Source organism: Castor canadensis, chromosome 2 (genome assembly GCF_047511655.1).
Source record: "Castor canadensis chromosome 2, mCasCan1.hap1v2, whole genome shotgun sequence".
Taxonomy (NCBI): domain Eukaryota; kingdom Metazoa; phylum Chordata; class Mammalia; order Rodentia; family Castoridae; genus Castor; species Castor canadensis.
The window spans coordinates 1439176-1453798 of record NC_133387.1 but is presented as its reverse complement, the minus strand read 5'-3'; the positions used below and the strand labels follow the sequence as shown (position 1 = coordinate 1453798).

Below are 14623 nucleotides of genomic sequence, written 5' to 3'. Positions count from 1 at the left end.
CCACGGACACGGGTCCCCCTCTGCAGCGCGGTCACCACGTGCAGGTTTTCTGGTCGGGATGCACTGAGGCCGGCGGGGGGCCCAGCGCGCAGCTGGCCAGGTCCCGGGCAGACGCTGACCGCGACCCCGCGTCTCCCCTCGCGGCGGGCACCGCGTGCGCAGCGCTGCAGAGGACGCCGTCCGAGTCTCCGGGCGCCCGCGACCCTGCCCCTCCGCTCCACAACGTCCCTCCACAGAGCAGCGTGGCGTGGGCGCTCAACCCTAGCTCTTTGCATTCTTCAAAGTCCGGGCGAGACCCGGCGTCCAGAAACTTCGCGAAGGAGGGGGCGGGGCATGATAGACCTCGCCGGGCAGAGCGGATTGCGGCGACTGCGCATGCGTGGCGTCTGAGCCGGGCGGAAGTCGACGTCGCCGTGCGGCCGCCGCGTGACGCACTTCCTGTTTGTTGTTGGAGAAAAGGAGAGAAAGGAAAGCGCGAGGACCCGCCGCCGCTGCCGTCACCAGCCCCGCCGTGCCGGAGCCGCGAGGAGACTGGTCACCTGCCTCCCTTCTTCCCACCGGCCGTCTGCGTCCTCGGTGAGGTGCCAATGAGGGCGGAGGTCGGGTCCATGGCCCCGCGGGGTCGGGAGGTGGCGGACTTGACCCGGTGCCCTGGCGGCAGCGTGTGGGGTGACTGGGGTCGCCGCCGGGCCGCGACGGGGACGCGGAGTGGGAGGACGAATTGAGGATGCGGGAGAGAGAGAGAGAGAGAGAGGAGGCCAGGTCCGGGTCAGGACCCAGAGGTCGGGGGTGGGTTTTGGGGCCCGTCCGGGGTTGGGGTGCGGGACAGGGTCGGGATCTTTGCCGGGGTCTGTGTCGGAATTTGTCTGTGGACTGTGGGCCGCGGCCGGCATCTCGGTCTGTTCAGGGCTTGAGCCGGGGTTTAGACGCAGGTCGGGGCGGGGATCGGCGCCCCCGCACTCCGGCCAGCGGCGGCGGTTGGGCCGGGCCCGCGCGGGGCGCGCTGCCGGGCGCTGGTGGGGTGGCGGGAACGCCCGGTCCTGGAGCCTGGGCAGTGCGCTCTAAGAGCGGGGCGAGGACCCTCTAAAGCGAGGCGCCGGACCTCGTGCACCGCGGCGCTGCCTGGCGAGCGGGGCGAGCGCGAAAGCCGTTTCTAGAACTCTCCAGGGGCTCTTGAGAAGTTTGCGAGCCGCCGGCCTGACCAGGCTTAGAAGTCCTGTTTGGGTTTCCCTCGAAGACCGTTGCCGCAGTTCACATACCTGAGGTTTATGTAACTGAAGTTTATACTAACGCGTGTCCACGTTGCTCGTGAGGACACGGCAGTTGGAAGCTGCAAACCGTCCATTGTCTTGAAAAGAGGTTCTTGGAGATGGCGACTTTTATTAGAGAGCATGTGCGCGAGTCAGAGGTGCAAATGTCGTTACCAAAGTCCTGATAAACTAGAGCAAGGGAATGTCCCCTGGGGGTCAGGGGTACACTTTCTCCACGACGCTGCGGGCCGCAGCATGGAGGAGGGGGCTGAACTACGGGCTCATGGCTAGGTGTCTTCGCTGCCCGTCCCCCAGTGCTGAGGATCGAACCCAGGGCCTTCCTCATGCTAGAGAAGCGCTCCACGACAGAATGAAACCCGGCTGAATGGCTTGACTGTTTTGGGGCAATTGATTGACTTGGTAGAAAGTTAGACTAAGTGGCCAAAAAAAAAAAAAAAAAAAAAAAAAAGGAAAGGTAAACAAATTCTAAGAGCCTGTGAACTTGGTCCCTGTTCTTGAGGATAATTTCACTTTTTCTTGATAATATCACATCAGTGGTTTCCTGAGGCCTGAAAGCGAATTACTCACCGTTGAATATCGTGGTAGGAAAAAAAAAATATAAAAACATTCCCCAATCTTCTCGATCCTTTTTTCTCCTTGGGAAATTTGCTGTGTTCTTGTTTCCAGTACTGAGAGCTTTGAGCTTCCATGTGGTTAGAAGGGATGTCTTTTACGTTTCTGTGCTCTGAAAAAGATGAGACCTCCACTTTAGCATGGAGTTTTTTTGGGTTTTGTTTTTGTCGGTACTGAGGTTTGAACTCAGGGTCTACCTTGCTAGGCAGGCGCTGTACCACTTGTGCCAGTCTGTCAACCTGAAAACTCAGTGTTTTAAAATTTATTTTCTTCTGGATATCAAAGTGTTAGAAATGGGAGTTATTTTTGGCTGTTGGATTTGACTGGAGTTCTGAAGGGACTATTGCTTCATACTGTGAAGAATGAATTATGAATACGGAATTACTACAACTAAGTTGCATATAGTAGCTTTTTTCTATAAGCCCTTGTTTTTTCCCTAGGTTTTTTTTTTTTTTGAGACGGTATCTAACCCAGGCTGGCCTGGTCTGGTGATTCTCCTTCCTGAGTGCGGCTGGCACCTGGCTCAATCCCATTATTTTAAGTGGTCGGAGCATTTTCCCTTGTGTTAACTATTTTGGACAGTTTCCAGCAGCTATAACATTCTACTTAACGCTTTTGACAGATTCTTACTCAACAAACGCAAAAGCCAGGTTTGGGGTCGAATAGTTTTACTTGCTCTTTTGTAGTTTTAAAGGGGCATTTAAAAACTTGTTTCATGTCACTGTCCACCTGGAGTATAACCTGTATGACAGTACTTAAGTATAGCACCTTGCTTGTTGGTGGTCTGTGTGGGTCACCTATAGAAGTTAATGTTTAAGGATTGATGAAGCCTTTTTTTGTTTGTTTGTTTTTTTGCGGTACTGTGGTTTGAGCCCGGTCCCTACACCTTGAGTGACTCCACCAGCCCTTTTTTTTGTAATGACCTTTTTCGAGATAGTTCCTAGTTGCCAGGGGCTGGCTTCCTGCTTCGATCTTCCCTAGTGTTCTCTGCTTTCTGAATAGCTAGGATTACAGATGTGAGCCGCCCGCCTGCCTGTTGATAAGGAGTAAGCGAGTATAATCACCCTTTCTACTTTAAAGGATTGCTGTAACAGGATTTTTCTATTTTTAAATAAAAAGAAAAGTTTGTTTTACTTTTCTCACTTGGACAGACGATTCTGTGTTAAATCTGGTTTGGCTTAAATTCGTCCCTGACACCATCTAGTGGAGAAGGGCTGGTAACTGCAGGCTCATGAGTGAGTAGGATGGAATCAAGGCAAGATTGAACAAGTGCTATAGCTCTTGTAGAAGAATAAGGGGAAATTAACCTTGGGAGAAAACCAAGGCTAACGAGCTGAGCATGGTAGTACCTGCTTGTAATGCTGGCATTTGGGTGTCTGAGGCAGTAGGAAAGTTCCAGGCAGTCTGTGCTACATAGACCTTGCTTCAAAAAACAGTATGACCCAAATGATAATGTAGGATAGGAATGTTAACAAAGCTTGAAAAAATGAAGTACAGTAAGTCAGCCAGTAAAATTTCAGGGTTTTTGTTAGATATTGATAGGAATAAGGTGTTTTGTCAAAACTCCATAAATTTGGATGGACATGAAAAAAATCCCACCTGACTCCTTTGTTAATACCCAAGTGGACTTCAAGAACATTTCTTTTTTTTTTTTTTTTTTTTTTTTTTTGAGATAGGGGAAACTAAGTTCAAATTCCTAAGGGTCACAGTGCATTTCAAAGAAGGTTTCAGTTTATTTATAGTCCTCATCTGTTTCAAAGGCGATACCTTATTTGGCCATAACTTGGTTTTCTCTTAAAATTATTGCCTTATCTAAAATTCGTAAGGTTCTTTTGGGCATTCTAAATGAACAACAGTGACTATTGTTTCTGGCTTTCAGACTGTTGAACTCTTGGGGGTTGGTACTGGAGTTGGAACTCAGCTTCTGTTCTGTTACTTGAAGCACAAATAACAGTTTTAGTTATTTTTCAGGTAGAGTCTCAAGCTTTTGACCAGGCTGGCCTTGGGCAGAGATCCTCCCAACTCTACCTCTGGGGTAGCTGGGATTACAGGCATGATCCACCAAGCCCAGCTCTGTTGGATTACTGTATTTAAATACTCTTAATATTTAAGTGGAAGAATTTATTGTTGCCACAAACACTCCCATCTCATTTGAACAAAAGGTCTTGTGCTTCTGCTAGGCAAGGGTTCTACTACTTAGACCACATCTAACCCTTTTTGTTCTAGTTTATTTTTTAAATGTGGTGTTGTATTTCTGTCCTGATTTGTCTCCACTCCCAAGTAGCTGGGATTACATGTGTGAGCCACTGCGTCCAAGGAGCATGTCTTGTTTTTTTTTTTTTTAATTCATATGTGCCTACAATGTTTGGAGCATGTCTTGTATTTGTTGCCCATGCACATACGTATTGCAGCTGGCATGCGGACCAGTAACTTCATAATCTCTTGCCTCCTTGAGATGGCATATACCTCCAGAGTAGGTTTTGAATCTGAGGGTATTCCTTTGTGCTTATAGAATTGTACAGATAGCTCAGAAGTTAGTGAAGGCAATTACCTTGAGAAATCTATGTACTTTCCCCTTCTTATAAGGAAAAAAATCTCAAGGAAAGGAAAATCTCAAGAATTAGCAAAAAATGACTTTGGGTTAGAATGTAGCTCTGTAGTGGAGTATTTGCCTAACATGTTCTAGGTTTTGGGTTCCATCCCCCAGCACTCTTAAAAATTACTGTTTTACCTGGAATTCTACCTTCAGAATGTTCTATTAATAAAACATAAATGTAACCAGTCTCTGGTGGCACACTCCTGTAATCCTAGCTACTCAAGAGGCAGAGAGGATGTGAGGGCGATCTGGCTGCGACATCTGTCACCCCATTGATCGCCAGGGTTGATTCGGCTGATCTGGCTGACTAGGCGGGTGTCCCCTTCCTCCCTCACTGCTCCATGTGCGTCCCTCCCGAAGCTGCACGATCGGTCGAAGAGGACCGACCATCCCCGATAGAGGAGGACCGTTCTTCGGTCAAGGGTATACGAGTAGCTGCGCTTCCCTGCTAGAACCTCCAAACAAGCTCTCAAGAGGCAGAGATTGGGAGGATTGGAGTTCATGAGACCCTATCTCAAACAAACAAAAAAACAAACAATGTAATAGGGCTGGTGGAGTGGTTCAAGTGGTAGAGTGCCTAGTGAGTGTGAGGCCCTGAGTTCAAACCCTGGTGCTGCCAAAAAAATTAAAACTTATAAATGTAATTAGTAGTGGTTTTTCACCTGTAGAGTAATTGCAGAAGATGTGACAGTTAATTTAGCTTTGATAATCAGAACTTTTTGGGGGGATAGTAGGCAAATGGGTATTTGAACCATCAGCCTTCTCTCTGAGATAGCATCTTGTCTAATGGCTGTGTTGTATTAGTCCTAATCCATATTAGCTTGGTTTTTGTATTATTCAGACTTGACTGGAGTGTTGGATGAGCAGGACAGAGCTCTGAAGGATGGGAAAAGTCAAGGTTTCACACTCCAGTGGCTAGTTGAATTGGAAAGACAAGTTTCTGGCAGCAGAGTTTCTCCTTTAGATGCAAGGTGTTTTTCTTGGATTGGCAAGACTAAATATAACTTTAATAAAGTGGGAGTTGATGGGCTTGGGTTTTGTTACTCATGGTTGTTTGGCTCATGATGTAAACATCAGGGGTACAGAGCATTGAAAGCCAGCTTCTCCAATTTTTCCTATTACATTACCTAGCATGTATTGGGTATGTAATAACATTTTAGTATTTTTCTACTCTTAAATTCATCTCAAGTGGACAGCAACTTTGGGTTCACATTGTATTATATCAATCTGTGTGCTTGTTGAAATTCAGATTGGCAGCATACCACATACTGTAATAGCATCTTTTAGAATTGGGCCACACAGTCCTCATTTGGAATTTCTTCATTTTTTCACGTGTATTCCAGCAACGGTCTGCTCTGTAGACTGCTGTTACTGCTTGGTCTCTCCTTTTCTAGACCTAGTTCAGAGTTTTAGCTGCATACAATCATATCTCAGTAGCACCATTAACTTAATTATTTTCTTCCAGATCTTAGTGTCAGGCAGCTGGTGGGCATCCCTGTAATGAAAAAGTTAATAATGAAAGATCTAATCAAGAATTAGTCTTTAGTGATCTGAGTAAAGTCTTTACATGATTTGGTCAAAAAAATGCTCAACAGGTGGCAAAATGGGCAAAGGATATAGACAAAGTTGATGGGAAACAGAACTGTAGATGGTCCTTGAGCATGAAAAGGTGCTTAACTAAGAGCAAAACAGTGTTAGAAATAGGCTTCACTTGCTAGGACAGAAAAATATCAAGCAGGGAAGTAATTGTTTCTGAGCTCTGGAAAAGCCCCCAAATGGTAAAACTATGTTGGAATGCAAACTAGTTCCACCTCTGTGGCACTTGGTAGGTAGTGTTTTGGATTGAACCTAAGGCCTCACACATGGTAGGGCTACTCCTCCAGCTCAATATCTTTTATGTATCATATGTTCTATAATGGGGTCCCTGAAGTGGTGGGGAGGGCAGCTCTGGAGCACCTGGGTCTAATGAGGACTCTGTCACCTACTGCTGCAGCATGCAACTCAGATGGTACTCACCTGCATGTCTGAGGTTTCCCAGCCGAAAAATAGCAACAGGAATTGATCCTGTCTACCTTTGTAGCGCTGTTCTTGTTGAGATAAGATGATTCTCAGACTAGCGAAGACACAGGAAGAGCTTAATAATGAGCTGTTATAGCCATAACTTGTGAATGTGTTAGGATATGTTGCAATTATTTTTATTTTTATTTTATTTTATTTTTTTTACTTTTTAAAAACATTTATTTTGGAGATGGGTCTTGTGAATTATTTGCCTGGACTGGCCTCTAATCTCAGTCCTCCTGATCTCAGCCTTCAAAGTAGCTAGGATGACAGGTGCGAGCCACTGGCGCCTAGCCCTGACACCTTAATTTTAGTCTGAGGCCTATATCAGTCTTCTGATTTATTCAGATTAACTTCATAAGTCTGCATATGAGGTTTATCTCCAGGCTTGTCTGGGTCCCATCGGTAAATGGCAAATTTCTTGATGCGAGGAGCTGTGGCTGCAGTTGTCTGGGCCCCTTGGCAGGCCTGGAGGCAGGCTCCGCCAAGGGTCGTAGGTGGAAACCACCGCTGCGATCTTGGCTCGTGACGTCAGCCTATTTTTATTTTTATTTTTTTGAAGTTCTAGGGCTTGAACTCAGGGTCTGCACCTTGAGCCACCCTACCAGCACTTTTTTGTGATTTTTTTTTTTTTTCGAGATAGGGTCTCTAAAACGATTTGCCTTGAGTTGGCTTTGAACAGTGATCCCACTGATCTCTGCCTCCTCCATAGGTACAGCGCCTGGCTGCAGTATGGTTTGAGCTAGCAAAAGACCGGTGTACAGTTGTTCACTGGCCTGCCACCACGCAGACTTTAGAAAGGAGATCAGCTCTGAGCTTGTTGGTAGTAGTGTCCTCCGATGTATTGGGAAAGGAGCTGGGAGGGCATGTAGGCAGTGAGGTTGGAACAGTCTGGAAAGCAGGAGTGCACTAAACAGTCACACAGTACACAGACTGCTGATCTGCTTTCTTGCTTCAGGCTGGGAGAAAAGGGGCCTTGTGTAATAATGGCCTCTGGTCTCTAGGATTGGCATTGGATGGAGCATTTTCTCAAAGCCATTCCCTGGCTCTCTAGGAGGACCCCTTTTTTGGGGCTGGTGGTTCTGGGGTTTTGAACTCAGGGCTTTGCTCTTGCTAGGTAGGTGCCACCACTTGAGGACTCCACCAGCCCAGGCCCTGCCTTTTGATTGATTTCTTCCTCCCCTTCCTCTTCCCTCCCCCCCACCCCCCAACCCCCCTTTTTTTTTTTTTTGGTAGTGCTGGGAATGTGATCCAGGGCCTTGCACATGCCAGGCTCTACCACTGAGCCACATCCCTACCTCGCAGAATAACTTATGATTCTGTAGAGATGATAAGTCCCAAAGGGAATTTCTAAAAGATTTTTTATAAATTTTATTAAGATATAGTCATTATACAGGGGGATTCATAGTGACAATTCCAATTAGACTTAAATTGTATATGATAATATAGTTGCATTCCCCAGAGTCTCTTCCCCTCAACTTCCTCCCCGCCTCACTTAAAGCTATTGCAAGGTTTCTTTGTTTTATCCAAGGGGAATTGTTTAACTGATTTCTTTTTAATAGACAGTTAAAATTTTAGAGTCCTTCCTGTCCAGTGCAGTGTCCTCCTTCCCATGGGACATTGACTTTTTTTGAGAGGAGAAAGTGGCGTGGCCTGTGGCCTGGCCTGTTTACGCGGTTCTGCACTGTGAATTGGTGATGCAGGCCTAGCAGTAGGATACTTAGCACCAAAATAATTGCTGGTCATCTCTATCCTCACTATGTCCTATGTTGCCTAAGGTGGTGGGGGGAAAAGGGGGATCTCTAAACTGGGCTCAAGTGATCCTCCAAGTGCTAGGACTATAAATGTGTGTCACTGCACCTAATTCTTTTTTTTTTGGCTTTTTCCTATTTTCGGCAGTATTGGGCCTTGAACTTAGGCAGGTATTCTACAGCTTGAGCCATACTCCAGCCCAGAAGTTCTTGTATTTTTAACGCAAGTTTCTTAGGGGTGTTCCAGGAGAAATAAGATGCTTCCATTGAGTTTGCCATTTTCAGTATGGAATAATTTTTTTGGTAGGACTGGGTTTTGAACTCAGGGCTTCCTGCTTGCAAAACAGGCACTGTACTGCTTGAGTCACACCTATAGTCCATTTTGCTTTAGTTATTAGCTAGGATTACAGGGGTAAGCCGCCACTGCATAGTTCAGTATGAAATCTTAATTCCAACATGCTGACTTCATCATTGGACTGTCAGTCTTGAAGAATGCTGTGCAGAATCCTCCTGTTAGTAGTGAACATCCCGCTAGAATGTACCTTGAGATAGTAAATTATAAAATGAAGCAGTGATTAGCAAGCACATGCAAATATTGCATTCATCATTTACAATTTTACTTTTTTTTTGGTGATGGTAGGTGGGTTTTTGAACTCAGGGCTTCATGCTTGCTAGGCACTCTACCACTTGAGCCACTCTGCCAGCCCTGTTTTTTGAGATAGGGTCTCTCTATTTGCCTGCTTGGTTTCTGTTAGGGCTGGCTTCTGATCTGTGTTCTGAGTAGCTAGGATTAAAGATGTGAGCCATTGGCGCCTACCTGTCTCTTCACTTTTGTTTTAACATACATATATTTAGTTTATGCATAAGCATGCATGTTGGGCCATGTATATGTTTTCTGCTTGTGAGGTATGCAGATGAGTTTAGATAACATCCATCTTCAGGTGGCTTGTTTTCTAAAAGTCAAAGTGGAAGGTCATTAAATTTATTGGGAGAGCTTATTTTTGGTTAATGGGGATTAGGCTGATTGAGTCTATCTGTTCCTCTGAAAAGACTGAGCTTTCTTAGTTGATTAGACTTAATAATTTTGTTGGAAATTGCAGATTAACAAACCTGAGGTACTTTTTTTTTTTCTTTGGAGACCTCTGGAGTCTATGTAGCCCAGGCTGGGCTCAAGCTCTTAGGTACTCCTGCCTGGCCTTGAACCCTTCCATCTTCCTGCCTCAGCCTTCTGAGTACTGGGATTATAGATACCAGTTTCTGTCTCTGTTAACATTCAGAAATACTTTGTTTTGTAGGGAAATTATTGGCGTGTGCACAGCCTTTAAACTCTGGGGTTAATCATAAATAGGTGGAATGTAGTTAACCTTTCATGGATTTTGTCAGATTTGTTTCTTACCTCCCTGACTACTGAAGCAGTGAGGAATGGGTTGGACTGTGGTGACACATAGTGCTGTCATGTGGCAGTGTCTTAGGACTTGCCCAAGGCCATAGTTTGTATTCCTAGACCTTCAGGTGTTCTCAGTTCACTATTTTTGTAGGTCATAATTCTGTTTGAGTTTATTTTAATATTAAATTAGTAATTAATATTACTGTACTTGTAGCTCTTAACAATTCCATTGTGGGTCTCTTGAAAAACGCGCCACGTGAATTACAAAGAGTTTTATTTTTTTAATTCTATTTTAAGTAGAACGAAATGGAAGAAAATTTCTGGCTTTTTTTTCATCACACCACTTGTGGATACACATGGAATCTTATTTGTGCCTTAAGAAGTGGCCCCAAGTAGCTCCTCATTCCTCTTCTCTTACTGCCATTTCTTTGATTCAGACTTGGATGTTATCTGGAATGTGCTAGTCATGATCTCCCTGCCATTCAGTTATATCCCTCTTCCTTCCTTTAAGAGTTCTCCTACTCTGTAAGTTATCTTTTCAAATATATGCTTGTTTACTTCACACCTCTGCTTAACAGTGGTGCTTTTGCTTATGGTGAAAGGTCTTGATTTAGTTTCTTAGCATGCTCTAAAATTCTTGATTTGAACCTTATTGTGGCTTTTTTGTTGTTGTTGGGACTGGGTTTGAACTCAGGGGTTCACAAAGGCAGGCATTTTGCTGGTTGACCCATACCTCTAGTTCTCCCCTTCCCCTGAGCAGCCTGGCTGCTCTGGTTATTTTGGAACTATTTGTCCCGGCTGGCTTCAGACCTCTATCCTCCTATCTCTTCTTCTTGAGTAACTAGGATTATAAACACCTGGCTCATATGAACTTTTTGCTAGACACATCAGCTTTGTGCATCTATGATTTTTTTCTATATACATACATATATATATATATGTATTTTTTTTTTTTTTTGGCAGTACTGGGTTTGAACTTAGGGCCTCATGCTTGCCAACTTGAGCCACTCCACCAGCCCTTTTTTGTGTTGGGTCGGCTGATCTCTGCTTCCTGATTACAGGTGTGAGCCAATGGCACCCGGCTTCTGTGCATATATTATTGTGTCTGAATTACTTTTTTGTCTTCATGTTTTCCAGTTTCACAGTAAATGTCAGCATTCTCTGAAGCTTTCTGTGCTTTATAGTCTTCATGCTGTGTTAGTCTTAATTGTTCAATTTGTTTATTTACATGTCTGTCTTCACCTAACTTTGGTAGTGGTTGTTATTTCCCAAGGCTAGCATAGTGCTTGTTAAAAATAGTAAGCTTGTATGAGTAAAGTTAATTATAGCATTGTTTTCATATCCAAAAGGTTTGCATTGGTGGAACAATGGGCCAGCATAACCAAGATGTAAACTTATGATCCATCTGCCCAAAAGAAATGATTCCAAGTTCAAAAAGACCTGGAGCCTAGAGATTTATTGTTAACCAGGAGGGTCTGGTGTGGTCTTCCCACTGTACTAGTGATCAGGTTCAGAAAGAGAAATTTGGGAGTCTTGTTCTCTCTGGGGGTTGTCAGGTGCCCCCTCCGTCAGCATCTGTTGTTGGAATCTGGCCAAGAAACTGCATTGGAGGAGCTTGCTGAGATGGAGGGACCAGATAGGTGAGGGTTCTTAGGAGGAACTGCAAAGAAGCGAAAGGTTATAATTAGTCCTGGAAATATTTCACTCATCAAGATAAATAAAATGCCTGAGTGTTTGAAGGTAGCTGTGTGTGAGAGAAACAGACCTGCATTGTGTAACTGAACAAGGACCACAGGGTAAAAATTCCCCAGAGACCTTGCTCACCAGCAGAAGGAAGTGTACTCTTAGTTATCAGAGATTTAGGGCCTGCCTTTTAAGATAGTGAGGGTTGGAATAATTTGTGGGTATTGTAGTTACTTACAACCTTTTTCTTTTTGGTGCTGGGGTTTTCTGCCTGCTTGCTGGCAGGCACACTACCACTGGAGCCACGCCTTCAGCCAGCAGACAGCCTTTTCGCTGAGATTCTGAATAGCATATTCCTGGTAGTAGCCAGATACCTAACCCTAGGTCCTTCCTGTCTTTGAAGATTATCTCCATGCTTTTTGTTCTGGATCTTTGAATTTAGTGAGCCTGACAGATTCCCAAATCATGATTTTTATCATGATTTTTACTCCACTACCAAACTGCTGTTATGTAAAAGACAATGCAAATCAAGCAGGTCAGTATGGCAAAACGCTTTACTTCATAATGAAATGTTTTTTTATGGTGGGTTGCTTGAAAGTAAACCTTTCAAGTGTTTGTTCAGAAGAATGGGGAATGAGGTTGTTCCCATGTGCTTGGTCCCTACTGAGGGCATGTCATCCCTGCAGATCACAGTTTTATTGAACTAAAGATGCTTAGTCAGCTCTTTGAACACCCGTGTTTCTCCATAACCTCCTCCTTGTACCTGGGACTGAACCCAGGACCTCACACTTGCTCCCTACCAGTTGAGCCATGCCCCAGTCCTTCTTGGGATGATCCAGATGGAACTCAAGGCCCTCTCTCCACAGGAAATGGAGCTTACTTCACTTCCTGGGTGGGTGAAGTAAAGTAGGCTTTCCAATACTAATTACTTAAGCTGATGTTTTCAATCTACTGGGAGCTCTGGCATGTCTCAGGTATGGCACTTGTGGTCTCTGACATTGTTCATGCTCCCATTTTGTGAGTTTATCCCCTTCTCTGTGTCTGCTGCAGGGTATTGGTCCTTTCAGGCAGTTGCTTTTAACACTTAATCACAGGCTCCTGGAGGGCTGGCTCACCCCAGAGCTGGTCTAGTAGATTGGGCAGAAGGGAAGTGAAGCAGATGCTACCATCCCAGTCACAAAAGTGTAATTTCCTAGTTGTGGAATTTCTTGTACATGTGTTAGCTGGAATTCTGCAGAAAGGATTGCAGGTTTATCCCGTTTGGTACAGATCATTTGTAAGGAAAGGGCAGGATAGTAAATCCTTGGTTTTTACTGGTTACTGGTTTTATAATAGTGACATGAACTCTTTGGTCTTTATGGTGCTGGGGATAGAACCCAGGGTGGACTCAGGGACTCAAGCTTGCTACATTTGCTAGGTAGGTACTCTAGCACTTGAGCTATTTCAAGCCTTTTTTTTTGTGTTGGGTATTTTTGGGATAGGGTCTTAAACTTTTTATACGGCCAACCCACAGTTTTTTAATGTATATTTCTCTTTCCTTAAGCTCAGATTTTCTTTTAGTTCAGGGGATACTCCATCAATTTGGTTCCTATGTCCATATGATATGACTATATTTTTTTCTGTTTGGACTTTCTCAAGTTTCATTTATTGAAATAATTTTAATCATTTCATTAAATTTAATACTTAAATATTTTTGCTGTCTTGGGGAGGGAACCCAGGACCTCACTTTTGCTAGCCAGTGCTCTATCACGAACTGCACCCCAAGCCCCCAAGCCGTGTGTGCAGGGGGAGGGGCTCATCAAGGCAAGGCAGAAGAGAAACAGTTGTTATTGTTATTATTGACCTTAAATCAAAATTAGTTTCAGGTTGGTGAGGTGGGACCAGAGCAGTGTAGGCATAAGGTGGTGAGAAGTTTACTTGCCCACGAGTGGCACAGTGTGAGGCTTTGCCTCCAGATGCTTCCTGTCATTCACTACATTTAAGTTTTCCTCATGGGTAATCTTCATTTAGTAAGAAAGATGGCTAGCATCCAGTGTTGCCAAATGCCCAGCACTGTTGAGTGGATGCTGTACATCCACTGCTTTAGAGAGTCCTGCAGACAGAAGTCCTGCAGGGGATGGCTGCTGGTCCTTTTCCTGCCTCTGTGCTCACTGCCTGACCACCACCTCACTCGCACAGACATGCACGTCAGTGCAACTACAAGACAAACTGGACATGTAAGAAGAGAGCATGTGCTTTGAATTGGTAGCACAGGTGCTACATGGTTTTATCTGACAGACCTGCTGGCTGGTCTCTTGCTCTGTATGGCGCAGGTGATGATCAAATGTTTGGAGTTAGAAGATGGCCCCGAGGTTCTACCCTTGTTCTGTTAGAGTGCATTAGCAGGGTTACTTAGTGTTAACCTTTGCTGGGTACTGCAGTTGCTATTGCTTCTAAAATTCCCCCTCAGATCATTTGGAGTGACATTCTTTCATTGTTGCTTAGTCTTTTGAAGTAGAGCTGAAAGGATGCTAGCTTTCCTTTTGCTGCTTGGCTGCTTTGGTTGTGTTGTGGCTCATGGTCAGGTTTTTGGCTCCTGGACTGTAGGAGATCGCTGTCTCTTGGTTGTGTGGTAATTGACTGCTTGCCTCTTTTGTTAGAGGCTGAGGTTGGTGACTGTTCTGATTGGTGTGCTTTGAATCCTAATGTGCTGTGTCATTGTGACTACCTGGGAAGGGAACCTTATCTTGTAACTGGCTGGATTAAAAAAAAAATTTTTTCCCCCCCAGCACTGATGAGATAGAGGCTGAGGATCAAGAGTTTTAAGACCAGACTGCCCACCTACTGGTGACTCATGCTTGTAACCCTAGCTACTTGGGAGGCCAAGATCAGGCCTCTCCAATTAACCGGACCAAAATGGAATTGGAGATTCTTCTCAAGCAGTAGAGCGTTGCAAGTGTAAAGTCTTGAGTTCAAACTCCAGTCCCACCCAAAAAAGAAAAAAAATATTTTTGCTTGGGCTGACTTTGAACTGGGATCCTCCTGATCTCTGCTTTCTGAGTAGCTTGGATTACAGGAGTGAGCTACCAGCATCTGACTCTATTTTGCTTTCTATCAGTATTTATCTTTCTGTTGTGGCCTGTGTGGTCTGCCTTCTGCCTTCTTAAACTAATAGCTGTAGCCCTGCTCGCTTTCCAAGCAATGAAGACACCCAAGAGTGAGTTTACCCTGCTTAGGTGTCATCACTTCTGGAGTATTTATTAAGAACCAGTTTCAATATTGCTAG

The 14623-nt window shown here is 44.7% G+C and overlaps 1 protein-coding gene across 5 annotated transcripts in view; it reads left to right on the top strand.

The window, feature by feature from the left end:
• The first annotated feature begins 418 nt into the window (after window positions 1-418).
• The window catches only part of Dnajb6 (DnaJ heat shock protein family (Hsp40) member B6), a 58438-nt gene continuing 44233 nt past the window's right edge, over window positions 419-14623 (top strand). For 4 of the 5 annotated variants that reach the window (XM_020179309.2, XM_074059939.1, XM_074059928.1 and 1 more), the window contains exon 1: window positions 419-576. The gene's annotated coding sequence lies outside the window, so the exon portion shown is untranslated. Of the gene's footprint in view, window positions 577-652; window positions 763-14623 lie in introns of those variants that run through there. The other variant, XM_074059933.1, reaches the window with a different exon arrangement.